At 29.2% G+C, this 16,484-nt stretch overlaps 1 protein-coding gene across 16 annotated transcripts in view; it reads left to right on the top strand.

Moving 5' to 3' along the window:
* The window catches only part of LOC107451792 (serine/threonine-protein kinase Genghis Khan), a 288,464-nt gene that overhangs the window by 127,841 nt on the left and 144,139 nt on the right, over positions 1-16,484 (top strand). The window lies entirely within an intron of this gene.

Genomic DNA, 16,484 nt, shown 5'->3' with positions numbered 1-16,484 from the left:
AAAAGGAACTTATATTTAATACGGAAATTTATTGAAACAAAAGCATATCTTTCCTTATTTCCTTATTCTACATGTTTTGAACTATATTTGAAGTAATTAAATCTAGTTTTGCTTTTTCTGACTTGAAATAAAAACATTTCTTATAATATTATTCTACATATGTTAAACTATAATTAAAGTAACTAAATATAACTTATTTTTTCTACGTAAATTCACTCACTGTATACGAAACAAAAACGCTTGTTTCCGTATTCTTATTGATTTGAACTTTAGATAAATTCACTGACTGCATTCGAAACAAAACCGTAAGTTCTAAACGTAAATATTCTACATGTTTTTAACTATATTTAAGGTAACTAAATATGGTTTGCTTTTTCTAAGTAGATTTATTGACTGCGTACAAAACAAAAACACATGTTTTATTATTCAACACGTGTTAAACTATATTTAAAGTGACTAAATATAACTTATTTTTCCTGCGTAAATTTACTGACTGTATACGAAACAAAACATGTTTAATTTTTCTACATGTTTTGAACTATATTTAAAGTTATAAAATTTAGTTTTCTTATGGTAACTTTATTGAAAGCATATGAAACAAAAACACATGTTTCATAATTCGACGTGTTTGGAACTGCATTAAGAAATTAATGTAAAAAATGCTACGCTTATGGTCATGTAAGATACTTTGAAATTTGCTGGATTTGATTGGATATCACAAAGGAGTAGTTTAGGTATCATTTCTTGTAAGTAACATGTGAAATTACCCCAGATGAGGATGTACAACATTTTTTCTTTTGATGATGAGGGTTATAGAAAAAAATGACTTTCTTTGACCGTCTTGTAATCATGGTAAAATGACCGTCAGCAGTTTGTTCATCCGATTAACCGTAAAGTTAACGGTTCAGAACATTTTTCACCTTTACGGTTTTGAAACCGTTTTCAATAAATTATGGAGGAAAAAAGTATGCATTGTCTTAGATGAAAGACAAAGCGTATGTGTAATATATTTGAATGAAATATTTGAAATAATGCACACTAAGTCTTCCTTTTTTTTAAAAAAAAATAAACTTAGATTATACACTGTTACAATTTTAATTCTAAAATTGTGGTAAAATAACTGGCAGCAGTCTGTCCATCCGATTAACTGTAAAGTTTACGGTTCAGAACATTATTCACCTTTACGGTTTTGAAACCGTTTACAATAAATTATGGTAAAAAATATGCATTTATAAAAATTTCTTATGGAGCTTTTCAATTCAAAATAATGTAACTAAATTCAAGTATAAAGAATTACGTTTTTCTAGTAGCTATTCTCATCGTTTTTTCAGTTCTTTTTAAGAACCATAATAGCTTATATTATTCATTTCCAGCACACACCAAGAAAAATTCATAATATTAAATGTTTTATGCTACACATCAATCACAGTCTTCTTTTTTTAGCATATTCACAGCTGCTAATGAACTTTTTTTATAATTCAGTGGGATCCGTCAAAAATAGATTTATCATTTTGGGTTCTATAGCCGAAAAAAATGGCAAACCGCTGGTTTAAGTATTTTCTTTCTAATATACATCGGATTTCGAAGAAACTAACCTCTGTACTTAGGAATCCCAATTTTCCAGATAGTCCAAAATCGATATTAATAAAATCTAAAATTCGCTATTTTGCGGTTTTCATTTTCCTTCTGGGTTAGAACTTAAAGCGCCGGAAGTGACGCAGGTGCTAAGATCTTCTAATCACTAAAGTCTACACTCTTCACGTTTTCCACAACTTCCGATTTGGAGTGCTTATTCTTCTTTATATCCTCGAGGCGTCTTTTACATTATGTTACGTTCAAGAGCCAACTCCAATATTTCCTCTCACCGAAATTGCTTGTCTTCCATTTCTTTCGCTCAGATATTGGTCTTGGGCTGTTTGCTAACTTTCACAATTTTATCTCGATGCATGCCAATCTATTCAATGTTTATTAATTGTAAGATACTTGCTAAAATTTTGACTTTATTTATTTTATTCATTTCTTTATTATTTTTTAAGTGATTCGTTCATTCATTGATTTACTCATACATTCCTTGGAACCGATTCTTCCATTTACTGACTAAATCATTCATTAATTTTTAGCATCACCGATTCTCCATATACTGATTCGTCCAGCCACAATTTCATTGAATAGTTCATTCATAAATCACGATACTCCGATTAGTTCCTTGTATAATCACTAATACTCAGGGTTTGTTGATTTAAATCAGCTTGATTAATTATTTTTAAGTGATTCGTCCATTCATTGATTTACTCCTACATTCTTTGCATCACCGATTCTTCCATTTACTGACTAACTCATTCATTAATTTTTAGCATCACCGATTCTCCATATACTGATTCGTCCAGCCACAATTTCATTGAATAGTTCATTCATAAATCACGATACTCCGATTAGTTCCTTGTATAATCACTAATACTCAGGGTTTGTTGATTTAAATCAGCTTGATTTATTATTTTTTTTAAGTGATTCGTTCATTCATTGATTTACTCCTACATTCTTAGCATCACCGATTCTTCCATTTACTGACTAACTCATTCATTAATTTTTAGCATCACCGATTCTCCATATACTGATTCGTCCAGCCACAATTTCATTGAATAGTTCATTCATAAATCACGATACTCCGATTAGTTCCTTGTATAAACACTAATACTCAGTGTTTGTTGATTTAATTCAGCTTGATTTATTAATTTTTTTAAGTGATTCGTTCATTCATTGATTTACTCCTACATTCTTTGCATCACCGATTCTTCCATTTACTGACTAACTCATTCATTAATTTTTAGCATCACCGATTCTCCATATACTGATTTGTCCAGCCACAATTTCATTGAATAGTTCATTCATAAATCACGATACTCCGATTAGTTCCTTGTATAAACACTAATACTCAGTGTTTGTTGATTTAAATCAGCTTGATTTATTAATTTTTTTAAGTGATTCGTTCATTCATTGATTTACTCCTACATTCTTTGCATCACCGATTCTTCCATTTACTGACTAACTCATTCATTAATTTTTAGCATCACCGATTCTCCATATACTGATTTGTCCAGCCACAATTTCATTGAATAGTTCATTCATAAATCACGATACTCCGATTAGTTCCTTGTATAATCACTAATACTCAGGGTTTGTTGATTTAAATCAGCTTGATTTATTATTTTTTTTAAGTGATTCGTCCATTCATTGATTTACTCCTACATTCTTTGCATCACCGATTCTTCCATTTACTGACTAACTCATTCATTAATTTTTAGCATCACCGATTCTCCATATACTGATTCGTCCAGCCACAATTTCATTGAATAGTTCATTCATAAATCACGATACTCCGATTAGTTCCTTTTATAATCACTAATACTCAGGGTTTGTTGATTTAAATCAGCTTGATTTATTATTTTTTTTAAGTGATTCGTCCATTCATTGATTTACTCCTACATTCTTTGCATCACCGATTCTTCCATTTACTGACTAACTCATTCATTAATTTTTAGCATCACCGATTCTCCATATACTGATTCGTCCAGCCACAATTTCATTGAATAGTTCATTCATAAATCACGATACTCCGATTAGTTCCTTGTATAATCACTAATACTCAGGGTTTGTTGATTTAAATCAGCTTGATTTATTATTTTTTTTAAGTGATTCGTTCATTCATTGATTTACTCCTACATTCTTTGCATCACCGATTCTTCCATTTACTGACTAACTCATTCATTAATTTTTAGCATCACCGATTCTCCATATACTGATTTGTCCAGCCACAATTTCATTGAATAGTTCATTCATAAATCACGATACTCCGATTAGTTCCTTGTATAAACACTAATACTCAGTGTTTGTTGATTTAAATCAGCTTGATTTATTAATTTTTTTAAGTGATTCGTTCATTCATTGATTTACTCCTACATTCTTTGCATCACCGATTCTTCCATTTACTGACTAACTCATTCATTAATTTTTAGCATCACCGATTCTCCATATACTGATTTGTCCAGCCACAATTTCATTGAATAGTTCATTCATAAATCACGATACTCCGATTAGTTCCTTGTATAATCACTAATACTCAGTGTTTGTTGATTTAAATCAGCTTGATTTATTAATTTTTTTAAGTGATTCGTCCATTCATTGATTTACTCCTACATTCTTTGCATCACCGATTCTTCCATTTACTGACTAACTCATTCATTAATTTTTAGCATCACCGATTCTCCATATACTGATTCGTCCAGCCACAATTTCATTGAATAGTTCATTCATAAATCACGATACTCCGATTAGTTCCTTGTATAATCACTAATACTCAGGGTTTGTTGATTTAAATCAGCTTGATTTATTATTTTTTTTAAGTGATTCGTTCATTCATTGATTTACTCCTACATTCTTAGCATCACCGATTCTTCCATTTACTGACTAACTCATTCATTAATTTTTAGCATCACCGATTCTCCATATACTGATTCGTCCAGCCACAATTTCATTGAATAGTTCATTCATAAATCACGATACTCCGATTAGTTCCTTGTATAAACACTAATACTCAGTGTTTGTTGATTTAAATCAGCTTGATTTATTAATTTTTTTAAGTGATTCGTTCATTCATTGATTTACTCCTACATTCTTTGCATCACCGATTCTTCCATTTACTGACTAACTCATTCATTAATTTTTAGCATCACCGATTCTCCATATACTGATTTGTCCAGCCACAATTTCATTGAATAGTTCATTCATAAATCACGATACTCCGATTAGTTCCTTGTATAAACACTAATACTCAGTGTTTGTTGATTTAAATCAGCTTGATTTATTAATTTTTTTAAGTGATTCGTTCATTCATTGATTTACTCCTACATTCTTTGCATCACCGATTCTTCCATTTACTGACTAACTCATTCATTAATTTTTAGCATCACCGATTCTCCATATACTGATTTGTCCAGCCACAATTTCATTGAATAGTTCATTCATAAATCACGATACTCCGATTAGTTCCTTGTATAAACACTAATACTCAGTGTTTGTTGATTTAAATCAGCTTGATTTATTAATTTTTTTAAGTGATTCGTTCATTCATTGATTTACTCCTACATTCTTTGCATCACCGATTCTTCCATTTACTGACTAACTCATTCATTAATTTTTAGCATCACCGATTCTCCATATACTGATTCGTCCAGCCACAATTTCATTGAATAGTTCATTCATAAATCACGATACTCCGATTAGTTCCTTGTATAAACACTAATACTCAGTGTTTGTTGATTTAAATCAGCTTGATTTATTAATTTTTTTAAGTGATTCGTTCATTCATTGATTTACTCCTACATTCTTTGCATCACCGATTCTTCCATTTACTGACTAACTCATTCATTAATTTTTAGCATCACCGATTCTCCATATACTGATTCGTCCAGCCACAATTTCATTGAATAGTTCATTCATAAATCACGATACTCCGATTAGTTCCTTGTATAAACACTAATACTCAGTGTTTGTTGATTTAAATCAGCTTGATTTATTAATTTTTTTAAGTGATTCGTTCATTCATTGATTTACTCCTACATTCTTTGCATCACCGATTCTTCCATTTACTGACTAACTCATTCATTAATTTTTAGCATCACCGATTCTCCATATACTGATTCGTCCAGCCACAATTTCATTGAATAGTTCATTCATAAATCACGATACTCCGATTAGTTCCTTGTATAAACACTAATACTCAGTGTTTGTTGATTTAAATCAGCTTGATTTATTAATTTTTTTAAGTGATTCGTTCATTCATTGATTTACTCCTACATTCTTTGCATCACCGATTCTTCCATTTACTGACTAACTCATTCATTAATTTTTAGCATCACCGATTCTCCATATACTGATTTGTCCAGCCACAATTTCATTGAATAGTTCATTCATAAATCACGATACTCCGATTAGTTCCTTGTATAAACACTAATACTCAGTGTTTGTTGATTTAAATCAGCTTGATTTATTAATTTTTTTAAGTGATTCGTTCATTCATTGATTTACTCCTACATTCTTTGCATCACCGATTCTTCCATTTACTGACTAACTCATTCATTAATTTTTAGCATCACCGATTCTCCATATACTGATTTGTCCAGCCACAATTTCATTGAATAGTTCATTCATAAATCACGATACTCCGATTAGTTCCTTTTATAATCACTAATACGCAGGGTTTGTTGATTTAAATCAACTTGATTTAAATCACGATTTAAATCATGATTTAAATCGAATGAATTTTTTTAAAAAAATCATTGATTTAAATCAACTAATTTTTTTTATATATATTGACTATAAAAGTTAAAAAACAGTGTTTTAAATTATTGATGCTTTTATTATTTTCTTTTCTTAGTTTCAAAATTTATTTTAAATAAATTGTTGCATTAATTAATTTTAGTTAACGAAATTGCTTTCTTTCTTGGTGTGTGTTAAATTCCAACACATTTGAAATTACATTTTTAAAAATCTTTTGATTCTTGAGATTGAAAGTACAGATTGAAGTAAACATTTAATGCTTTCTTAATATAGACTTGCATAGCTGTAGAAAGTAATTATTAAACATGAATTTTTTCAAAAAATAATGTAAATATTGTTAATTAAAATTCTACCCTTTGAAAGAAAAAGCGTGGAATTAAAATCTACATTATATTTTATTGGTGGGGAATATATATTTCTGAAGCTTGAGGTTATGTTAAAAAGAAATTACCCTAATTTGCCAAAAATAGAAAGAAAAAAAAAAGGCCCATAAATTCAGATATTTTTTTCCTGACGTAGTGTCATTCTTCCCTTTCAAACTCTATTTGAAGCAGTAGGGTTATTAACTGGTATTTTTTTCTCATAATATGTTTACAGTATCTTTGACATCTGATTTTCTATATAGAAATTTTGTGAGAAAAAAAATTTCTATGAGTACATAGATTTAAAAAAAAAATTTTTTTTTTAGCTTAACTTATCTATTTTGATATAGAATTAAAAATGAATATTTTAATATAAAAATATATAGATTAAATATTTATTTATTTTTTGATGAATGACTACATTTACAAACACAATCTGTTACATTTATTTTGTCATTTTAAAAGTCAAGAGAAGAAAAAAAGAAATTTTGAATTAAAATTATGGTTTGTTAATTGAAACTTTGTTTTAATAGTTAAAGTACAGGGGTCTGTCCAAGTGAAATTTACTACCGCTTACCGGTACCTTCACAAATTTAACTTTAGGAAAAACGGTAGAATAATTTCACAAAATACTTTTTTCTTAAAATTTTATTTTTGTGTCTCGTAAGAAACGATAAATCCAAATTTTTAACATATTTGTGTTGATATTTTAATATAATTTTTAATTTTCAAAAATTATGTCTAAATTTTCACAAAATAGTTATCTTTCAGAAAAACCTAGACGACCCATAAAGCATTCTTTAAATTCTCTATTTCAACTAGTCTTTAAATTTCAATCATGCATTTGTTTCAAAATGGTTGTTATGCATTCGCAGCTATGAATTATAATGAAAAATTATTTTAGTAAGTTAAAATATTGTTCTAAATATTGTTATGATATAGTTTTTTAATATTAATTTAATTTTGATTAAGCATTTATAAAGTTTTTTTAATTATGAATTAAAGTTCTTACAGTGTATTTGAATAAAAATCAAAAAAATCTGATTTATATAAAAAAAAATCCGATTTAAATCAAAAAAATCACGAACCCTGCTACTACGACGACTCGTACCTTGTCAAATCACTAATATTTCATCTTGCTGCTTTTCAAATCACAAATACGCTAACTTGCCTTTTTCTTAAATCACTGAAGCGCTGATTCTTTCCTTCATTTATTTTCCCATTCCTTGATTGGTCAACTCTTCAATTATCTGATTCATTGCTACACCGGTTTGCAAATTTTCGCATTCACTGATTCTTTAGTTCATTGATTCATCAATACATCGGTTCTTTAATTCGCCGATGGCAAATTTAACTGATGCGTCAATTCATTAATTTACCCTTTTGCTGATTCATTATATGGTTATTCTACTTCCTATATTCATTCGTTATATTCAGAATCAAGAGTACACTAAGAATCTACAATATTCTATGGTCAAAGCTACCTAAATATGGTAAAATGTTTCGTGTTTCCAGTTCTATGGAACACAAAGAAGCTCGGCAATTTTTGCCAAAGCACTTTGGTAATGATTTTGGACAAATTTGGTAAATGTAATAAATCATGATACATGCTTGGCATAAAAACCATTTCATTCGGTTAAGTTAACTTTTCAGTTTTGTAATTTTTACAACTGAGCGAAACAAGAATTAAAATTTTGATAACCAGAATTATCAGTAAACCGTTACCATATGAACAGAAAAGTTACCGAATGAATGCTTTAAATACTATATATTTTGGTTTTATAAACCAGAATTGTGTGTTTATTTTTTCAACGGAAATGTCATTACAGTACGGTTAGTTTACCAGAATTTTTATCTCCGTGTAACTCTAATTTTTAATTTGTTACATTTGGAACAAATATTCAAGTCTGTTGTAATAAATAATAAACACCTTTATCACTCTCATATTTAAAGTTAATGTCGGAATTGTTTATTTTACTAATAATTGAAGTGTGAGAAAAGCTTTTTTTAATTTTTATCAATTGTGATGAGATAAAGAATAAAAAACATTTGCCAAAATATTTAAAAATTAAAAAACACGTTGAGTTATAAATTTTATTCAAAATTCATTCTATAATATTATTAGTTGTGTCTTAATTTAGTCTTTTTTCAAACAAACATTGTGAAATAGGATAGCAAGAAATCAAAATCTTTCAACTATGAACCGCATTTCATGAGACGTTTCATTATGTTTACATCTTACCATGCGTAAAATAACATCGTACTTCCTCTGATAATACGGACTTGACCTGAAAGTTGAAAGTTGGCGACGTTTTGAATCGCAGCCAAGCAGACGTTGTCTGTGGGTCAAGGTTTTCATCTCAGTTCATTTCCTAAGTTATTTTTAAAAACTGAATAGCAGTGCGTTCAATTCTTTTCAAAATAAGAATATTTTAGACGCGTTTTTTTGTTGAAATAATTCATTTTTAGCTCTAACTTCAGATCATATTTTATATCATTTTATTATGGTTATAATATTATCTATTATTTTGTTAAAATTTCATAATTTTTAGTGCATTTTTTCTTGATTTTTTGTTTAAAAAAATATGTTTAGTTTCATAAACCTTTTTAAGTCTGAGAAAAGAAGATATGAACTATCACCATTTAGTATTTTTTTTAAATGGTTAACCCGTCTCTATGACAACAAATGCTTGAGCGAGTGAATGAAAGCAAGAAAGAACAAAAGTAGTTCACTGTTATACTTCGTTTACTATGTGCGTTTCATATGCGCTTTTTTACTTTTCTGAAATAGATATATTTTATAAATTTAAGCCACATTTAATTTAGTATAATTAATTATTTTACTAAAATTGCAAAAGTTTTGTTTCTTTTACTTTAAAAAAATCATTTTTATATACTTATGAAAAATGCCGATCGGCCTGTGTAGTCGTCAGAGAACTGGCCTTGCATCAGAAAGGTTCTGGCTTCGAATCCCGGGCAAGGTATGAATGTTCTCTCCTTCTCTGTATTACCTGTCTTTATTGTGAGAGCAACGTCGGCAAACCTACGATGCCCTTGAAAGAGTGGCCAACAAATCTGCCCTTCAGATGCCTGTATGACGAAAGGTTATTTTCCAGGTGGGCACTGGAAATATATATATATATATATATATATATATATATATATATATATATATATATATATATATATATATATATATATATATATATATATATATATATATATATATATATTCTTAAGAAATGTGTTTGGTGGAATGCTCTCGGGCATCCTATAAATATTCCTATAAATGGTTCTTGATACAGCGAGTGAATAAAGAAAAGAAAGGACAGAATGGAATCTTGGAAAATATGAATTATTTAACCCTCGTATTAGAAAGTTAGAATATTCAGCGCATTCTTGCAACAGTTTAAAACTAAATAAAAACAATAGCTTTTAAATATGAAAGTTGACGTCTACAATTGAACAATTTATCACTACAGATCATAACATAGGTTCATGTGCATGAATCTCACATCTTCAAATAAAAAAATTTCTTTAGGTTGTTTTGTAATCCCTGTCTTAAAATTTTACTATATTTTCGCACTGAGGAAAAATCTGGTAAATTTACCGTGTTTTAAAGTTTCTAATTATCAACTTTTTGTTTCTTATGGCAATCAAACAGGTCTAGATGTTTTCAATCACGCTTTCCTTGGTGTTGATTTGACAAATTTCGTTAGCCTTTCTTTGTTTTGCAAACTTGAATATTAATTTGTCATCCTTGGAAGGATTATAAGCTGGATTGCGACAAGTATTTTAAATTATAAATATTTAGGGTATAATATTAAAAAAATATTTAAGTAAAATAAATTGGTAAACAATTAAACTTTCGTTTTGTATCTAGGATTTTTCAAATTTAATTATTAATTAATAAATTTAAGAGTTAATAATAATATTGATTATGGAAGGGTTGATAAATAAATAAGATCTACTTACTGTTAAGAAGATGAAATTAAAAAAAAAAAAAGAGAAGTTCTCTTTTTTTTAAAATTATATATCTTGCTCCAAAAAAAAAAATTCTTTTTTGTTTATTGACTATAATAAAGATGCAAGCAAAAGAATACTAAATAAATCTAAAAAAGACTTAATTCTTTTTCTTTTCTAAAAGCATAAAGGGCAAAGGACATGTGACACTTTGATGGGGAAAAAAAAGAAAAGATTTTATAGACTGGATTAAACATTTCTTCGTTACAACGATTCTCTTTTCTTTTAAAAAAAAAAAGAATAATTTCATTGCATACTTTTTTTGGTGCATAAAATCTATATATTTTTAATTTTATCAAATTCCTTAATGGTATTAACTCAAAGTATTCCTTTGATCGGTTACAATTCACTGCACACAGTCTACTTCAACCGTAAATCATCGCCAACTCTCCTCCCCTTGGCGTAAAACTCATACGCTATTATATTCACTCCAATTTAATTAAGCATCGGAATCAATTTAAGACCAGCGAATCGTGAGCCGAAGTGATTCGTTTCGAAATTTCCCTCGGCGAACAAGGTGATGTGTTCGTTTCTTTAGTGCGACGAGTATATTCGGGGAGGCCTTAACAATTCGAAAGACTGGTAAAAATCAGTTTCCAGGAAGTAGCTTTGGGGTGCTCCGGTTAGAGTAATTAGGAGTTTTCGTTCTATTACCGATTAGGAGGAGCTTGAAGTGATTTACGATCCTTGCATCGGGAAAACAAAGGACTGGGGTGGAAAAAAGTGAGCTGAAAGCCTAATCGATGCATCGGAGTAGGGTTTGAATGTTTGCGTTTTTGGGAGTTCTGTGATATCCTTAAGAATAAGTCTTTAGCGTCATGCTCAGCTTTAGATTTATATTCTGGCGAGAAATTGAAAGATTAAATAGCAATTACGGGATCTCCATTATTGAAATGGGATAAGAAAATCGTTATGGTTATAAGAAGTTTGACGTGAGTGTTGGATTATCGAATTGCGATTCCTCGTCGTTGTTTCAAAGTATTTTTCCGCCTTTGGAATAGTAAAATTGTTTAAATCGGAAAATGACTTTTTAAAATATTGGTTGTGAAATGGTTGTATTAAGGATTAATTTTTAATTATAAATGCTTTTTGTGTTCGTTGCTAAGGCGGTTCTTTACCTTTTAATCTGCGGTTATGAATAAAGACACACAGAAAGGATTTGATCTCTAAACACTGCTCGTAAGCTGTCTTATCTTTTTGCCACATAAATTTTATTAAACATATTTTTTTATACATTTTATGTATTTTACGTTTTTTGTTTCTCGTATTTTGTATTAATTTAGGTCAGAATAAGTAAAAAACGTTAGATTTAGCATTTTAATAATTAATGGTTATGAAAAATAGCACGAAACATCGGTAGTTGTGACCCATACCAGGTATATATAATGAATAATTTAGGATAGAAAGAAAATCATTGGAGAATTCATAACTCAGTCGAAAATATTTAGTAATAGCGTTATAACGTATTTATTTACTCGTGCAAAACAGATAAAACTATTAATCAAGTATCAGTATCTTTAAATACTAAATTTTTCAGTCTATAAATTCACAGCTGTAAATACTAAAACTTTCAGTCTAAAAATTGAAATCTGCACGTAAGGGTTCAAAGCTTTTAGTACCAAATAATATTCTAACAAAAAAAATATATAGGCACTAATATGAACAGAAATTTTTATCCATGAACAGAAATTTTTATCTGTGAACAGAAATTTTTATCTATCTAGTTTCAGAATTTGACTAATTTGTCCCAATTCTGAAAACATTGAAAATGATCTAATTTAAACCTTTGATGCAGAATTTTTATTTGAAACATATTTTTCATCCTTTTTATATTATTTTGTATTAATTTATGTCAAAATAAGTGAAAAATGCTATATTGAGCATTTTATTAATTTATGGTTATGAAATATAGTATGAAACACTGGTGTCTTTTTCTGCATTACAGGTAAAATCTTCCTAACATAGCTCACGTTTAAACTATAATTTTTCAAATTTGCACTTATTTGTAGTTTTTTAGAACTAAGAAAAACAGTTACTCATCATTATTTTTTTTAACCTTCAAAATCAATTACTGATCAATTTTTGAATAGGAATAAAAAAAAAATTTCAAACTACTTTTTTTTGGATATCTTGTTTTAAAACAAATTCAATACCCATAATCTAATAGATTTTTAGTATCTATTTGACTGTTTTGTTAATAACTAAAAAAATATCAAATCATATTTGTGCTAGAGGGCCAGAAAAAAAAACTATATTAAAGGGTCATCGGGATCCAACTGCGTCAAAGGGTTATCAAAACTTGAGCGACGTGAACATGAAGGCATTTTAAACCTCAACTATAGGGTCTTATATTATTTACGTAAATTACCGAAAAATTACTTTTTATATGGTTTTTTAAGTTCAATCATTGTGATAAGCTAAAGGTCAAATTTATTAATCTTTCGTTATTTATTAAGTAGAAATAAAATAATAATTTAAATAGCATTTTTTTTAAAAATTAATATACTTCACTTACACTTCAAAGCATAACTGTCAAAGCATAAAGGTATGATGGGAACTAATAGTTTTTATACGCTTATGTGCACTAGGTACGGTCAATAAAATTTTTTTCAACCTCAAAAACTATGATTTATTCAATAAAATAATAATATTGTTAGAATTAAAAAAAATTCTTGGACAACCGTATAAATTTGCAGCGATGCAATTTTCGATTTAGGATTTGTTACTTTTTTAAATTAGGATTACGATTTCGAATTCAATTTGTGTAATAAATCTAAGACAGTGGCTATGTTACATGAATTTTATTCTTGAAGATTTTGAAATAGATTACCGATGTTGTTGTGGTGTAGAAAAAGTTGAAATATTCTTTTCATTATTATTTAAAAATACAGGGAACCATAGTAGAAAAAGTTTGAAAATTGAATGAATGTATTTATTTTCTTTGAATTTTTTCAACCTCAAGATGTTTTTGAATTTTATGTATTGAATTTCATTTTAAACTAGATCAATGCTGGTACTTAATTTTGATCATGGTAGTGATTAACAGAAATCAAAGCTCGAAAGATAAATGAGAAGGTAATGTTTCAAGAATGCTATTTGCGGAATTTTTCCTTTTCAATATCACTTTTTATTTTTAACTCTATGCACTACTAACTAAAGCTTAAAAAACTAAGTATGGAAAATTATTGATTTGCTTTGAAAGTTAATAATTTAATTATCCCTTGACATATCATTTCTTGATATAGAAATGATCTTTGATTGCATCGTAAACAACAGCTCTCAACGGAATGAAGACGTCTGAGACACGTCAATTATTGTTTTGACATAAGAAACAAATGACGTCTGCCAGACGTCTTCGTATATCAAGAGGTTAATTTTTTGAACACCATTGCTTATAAGCAGGAAAAGCAAATGGTATTATCTGATCCTTGATGGCTCAGGGGATAGAGTGTCCGCCTTCCAAAGAGGCGAACCGGGTTCGAATCCCAGTCGATAGGAATTCCGCATCCGGTTTGCACCGACCACAGTGCTGACGTGAAATATCCTCAGTGGTAGACGGATCATGGGTTAGATTCCCCTTGCCGTCAGGCTATCCGTGACAGGTTCTCGTGGTTTTCCTCTCCATGTAACGCAAATGCGGGTTAGCTCCATCAAAAAAGCCTTCCACGAATCAAATTTCTTCCAATACTCGATCCAGGAGTTCCCTTGTCTTCTGAATTGGGTTCAAAATTACAAGGCTACGGAGTTGAATATTAGTAGTTGTAAATCCATAAAATTGTGTCGATTGTTCAACGACGGTTATAAAATTATAAAATAAAATGGTAATATCTGTTGTTTGGTGTTCCGTAAAGTCATATTAGGAATTAATATTGCTTAACCGTAAAGTAACTGCTTTCCATGAAGTAACTGTGAAGTAACTGCTAGTATTGCTCCATAAAGTAACTTTGCAGTTGATATTAATAAAGTACCATTTTAACGATTTCCTTCTTTAAATTTTGCTACCTTTTTTTGCTATTCTTGATGGTTTTTTTATAACATTTTATATAAAAAAGAATTTTGACGGGCAAAAGCAAAAAAAATATATATCATTTGGTGTTAAGTTATCGTTAAATTTTCAAAACAATGGTACTATAAACAAAAAATTGATGCAGAATTTAAGTTAAAATATATGTTCACAAGAAAAGCGTAATTTTTTTTCCCAATGGCAGGCACTGAATTTGAATCTTTGCCTATACTAAGCCAGAATTGTTGCTCATTTTTCGTTACCCAGTGGGCACCTGTGAACCAAAGTCACGGAGGCGAGCAACATTGCCCACGCCACACTGCCACAACCCGTTTATAGGGTGGGCTACATTCACACATCATACACACACACAACAGAAGACAGCACAAAGAGAAAGAGAAACATCCATGCCCAGAGCGGGATTCGAACCCGCAGCCTATGGCTTCGCAGTCAGGCACGCTAACCGCTCGGCCACCTGGCCGGCAGAAAAGCGTAAAATAAAATGAATATAACTAAAAAAAACCTAATTTAATCAAATAAAATTTATTTGTAGAACTTAAAGCAATAAATTTATTTCACAGCAGAAAATTAAATAAATTGGATTATTTTTTTATTATTACTTATTTCTGTTTTGGTCTATCTTACGTTACATACCAGCTAGTTAAAATTCATGAGTAATAGATTGTTTTTTATCATTACCTATTTCTGTTTTGGTCTATACTACGTATCATACCAGCTAGTTAAAATTCATGAGTAATAGATTGTTTTTTATCATTACCTATTTCTGTTTTGGTCTATCCTACGTTACATACCAGCTAGTTAAAATTCATGAGTAATAGATTGTTTTTTATTATTACCTATTTCTGTTTTAGTCTGTCCTACGTTACATACCAGCTAGTTAAAATTCATGAGTAATAGATTGTTTTTTATCATTACCTATTTCTGTTTTGGTCTATACTACGTATCATACCAGCTAATTAAAATTCATGAGTAATAGATTGTTTTTTATCATTACCTATTTCTGTTTTGGTCTATACTACGTATCATACCAGCTAGTTAAAATTCATGAGTAATAGATTGTTTTTTATCATTACCTATTTCTGTTTTGGTCTATACTACGTATCATACCAGTTAGTTAAAATTCATGAGTAATAGATTGTTTTTTTTTATTACCTATTTCTGTTTTGGTCTATACTACGTATCATACCAGCTAGTTAAAATTCATGAGTAATAGATTGTTTTTTATTATTACCTATTTCTGTTTTGGTCTATACTACGTATCATACCAGCTAGTTAAAATTCATGAGTAATAGATTGTTTTTTATCATTACCTATATCTGTTTTGGTCTATACTACGTATCATACCAGCTAGTTAAAATTCATGAGTAATAGATTGTTTTTTTTTATTACCTATTTCTGTTTTGGTCTATACTACGTATCATACCAGCTAGTTAAAATTCATGAGTAATAGATTGTTTTTTTTATTACCTATTTCTGTTTTGGTCTATACTACGTATCATACCAGCTAGTTAAAATTCATGAGTAATAGATTGTTTTTTATCATTACCTATTTCTGTTTTGGTCTATACTACGTATCATACCAGCTAGTTAAAATTCATGAGTAATAGATTGTTTTTTATCATTACCTATTTCTGTTTTGGTCTATACTACGTATCATACCAGCTAGTTAAAATTCATGAGTAATAGATTGTTTTTTTTTATTACCTATTTCTGTTTTGGTCTATACTACGTATCATACC

Source organism: Parasteatoda tepidariorum, chromosome 4 (genome assembly GCF_982258835.1).
Source record: "Parasteatoda tepidariorum strain Cologne lab strain chromosome 4, Ptep-v5.0, whole genome shotgun sequence".
In the NCBI taxonomy this organism is placed as follows: domain Eukaryota; kingdom Metazoa; phylum Arthropoda; class Arachnida; order Araneae; family Theridiidae; genus Parasteatoda; species Parasteatoda tepidariorum.
Note: the sequence above shows the minus strand (reverse complement) of the source record. Positions and strands in the feature narration are given on the sequence as shown.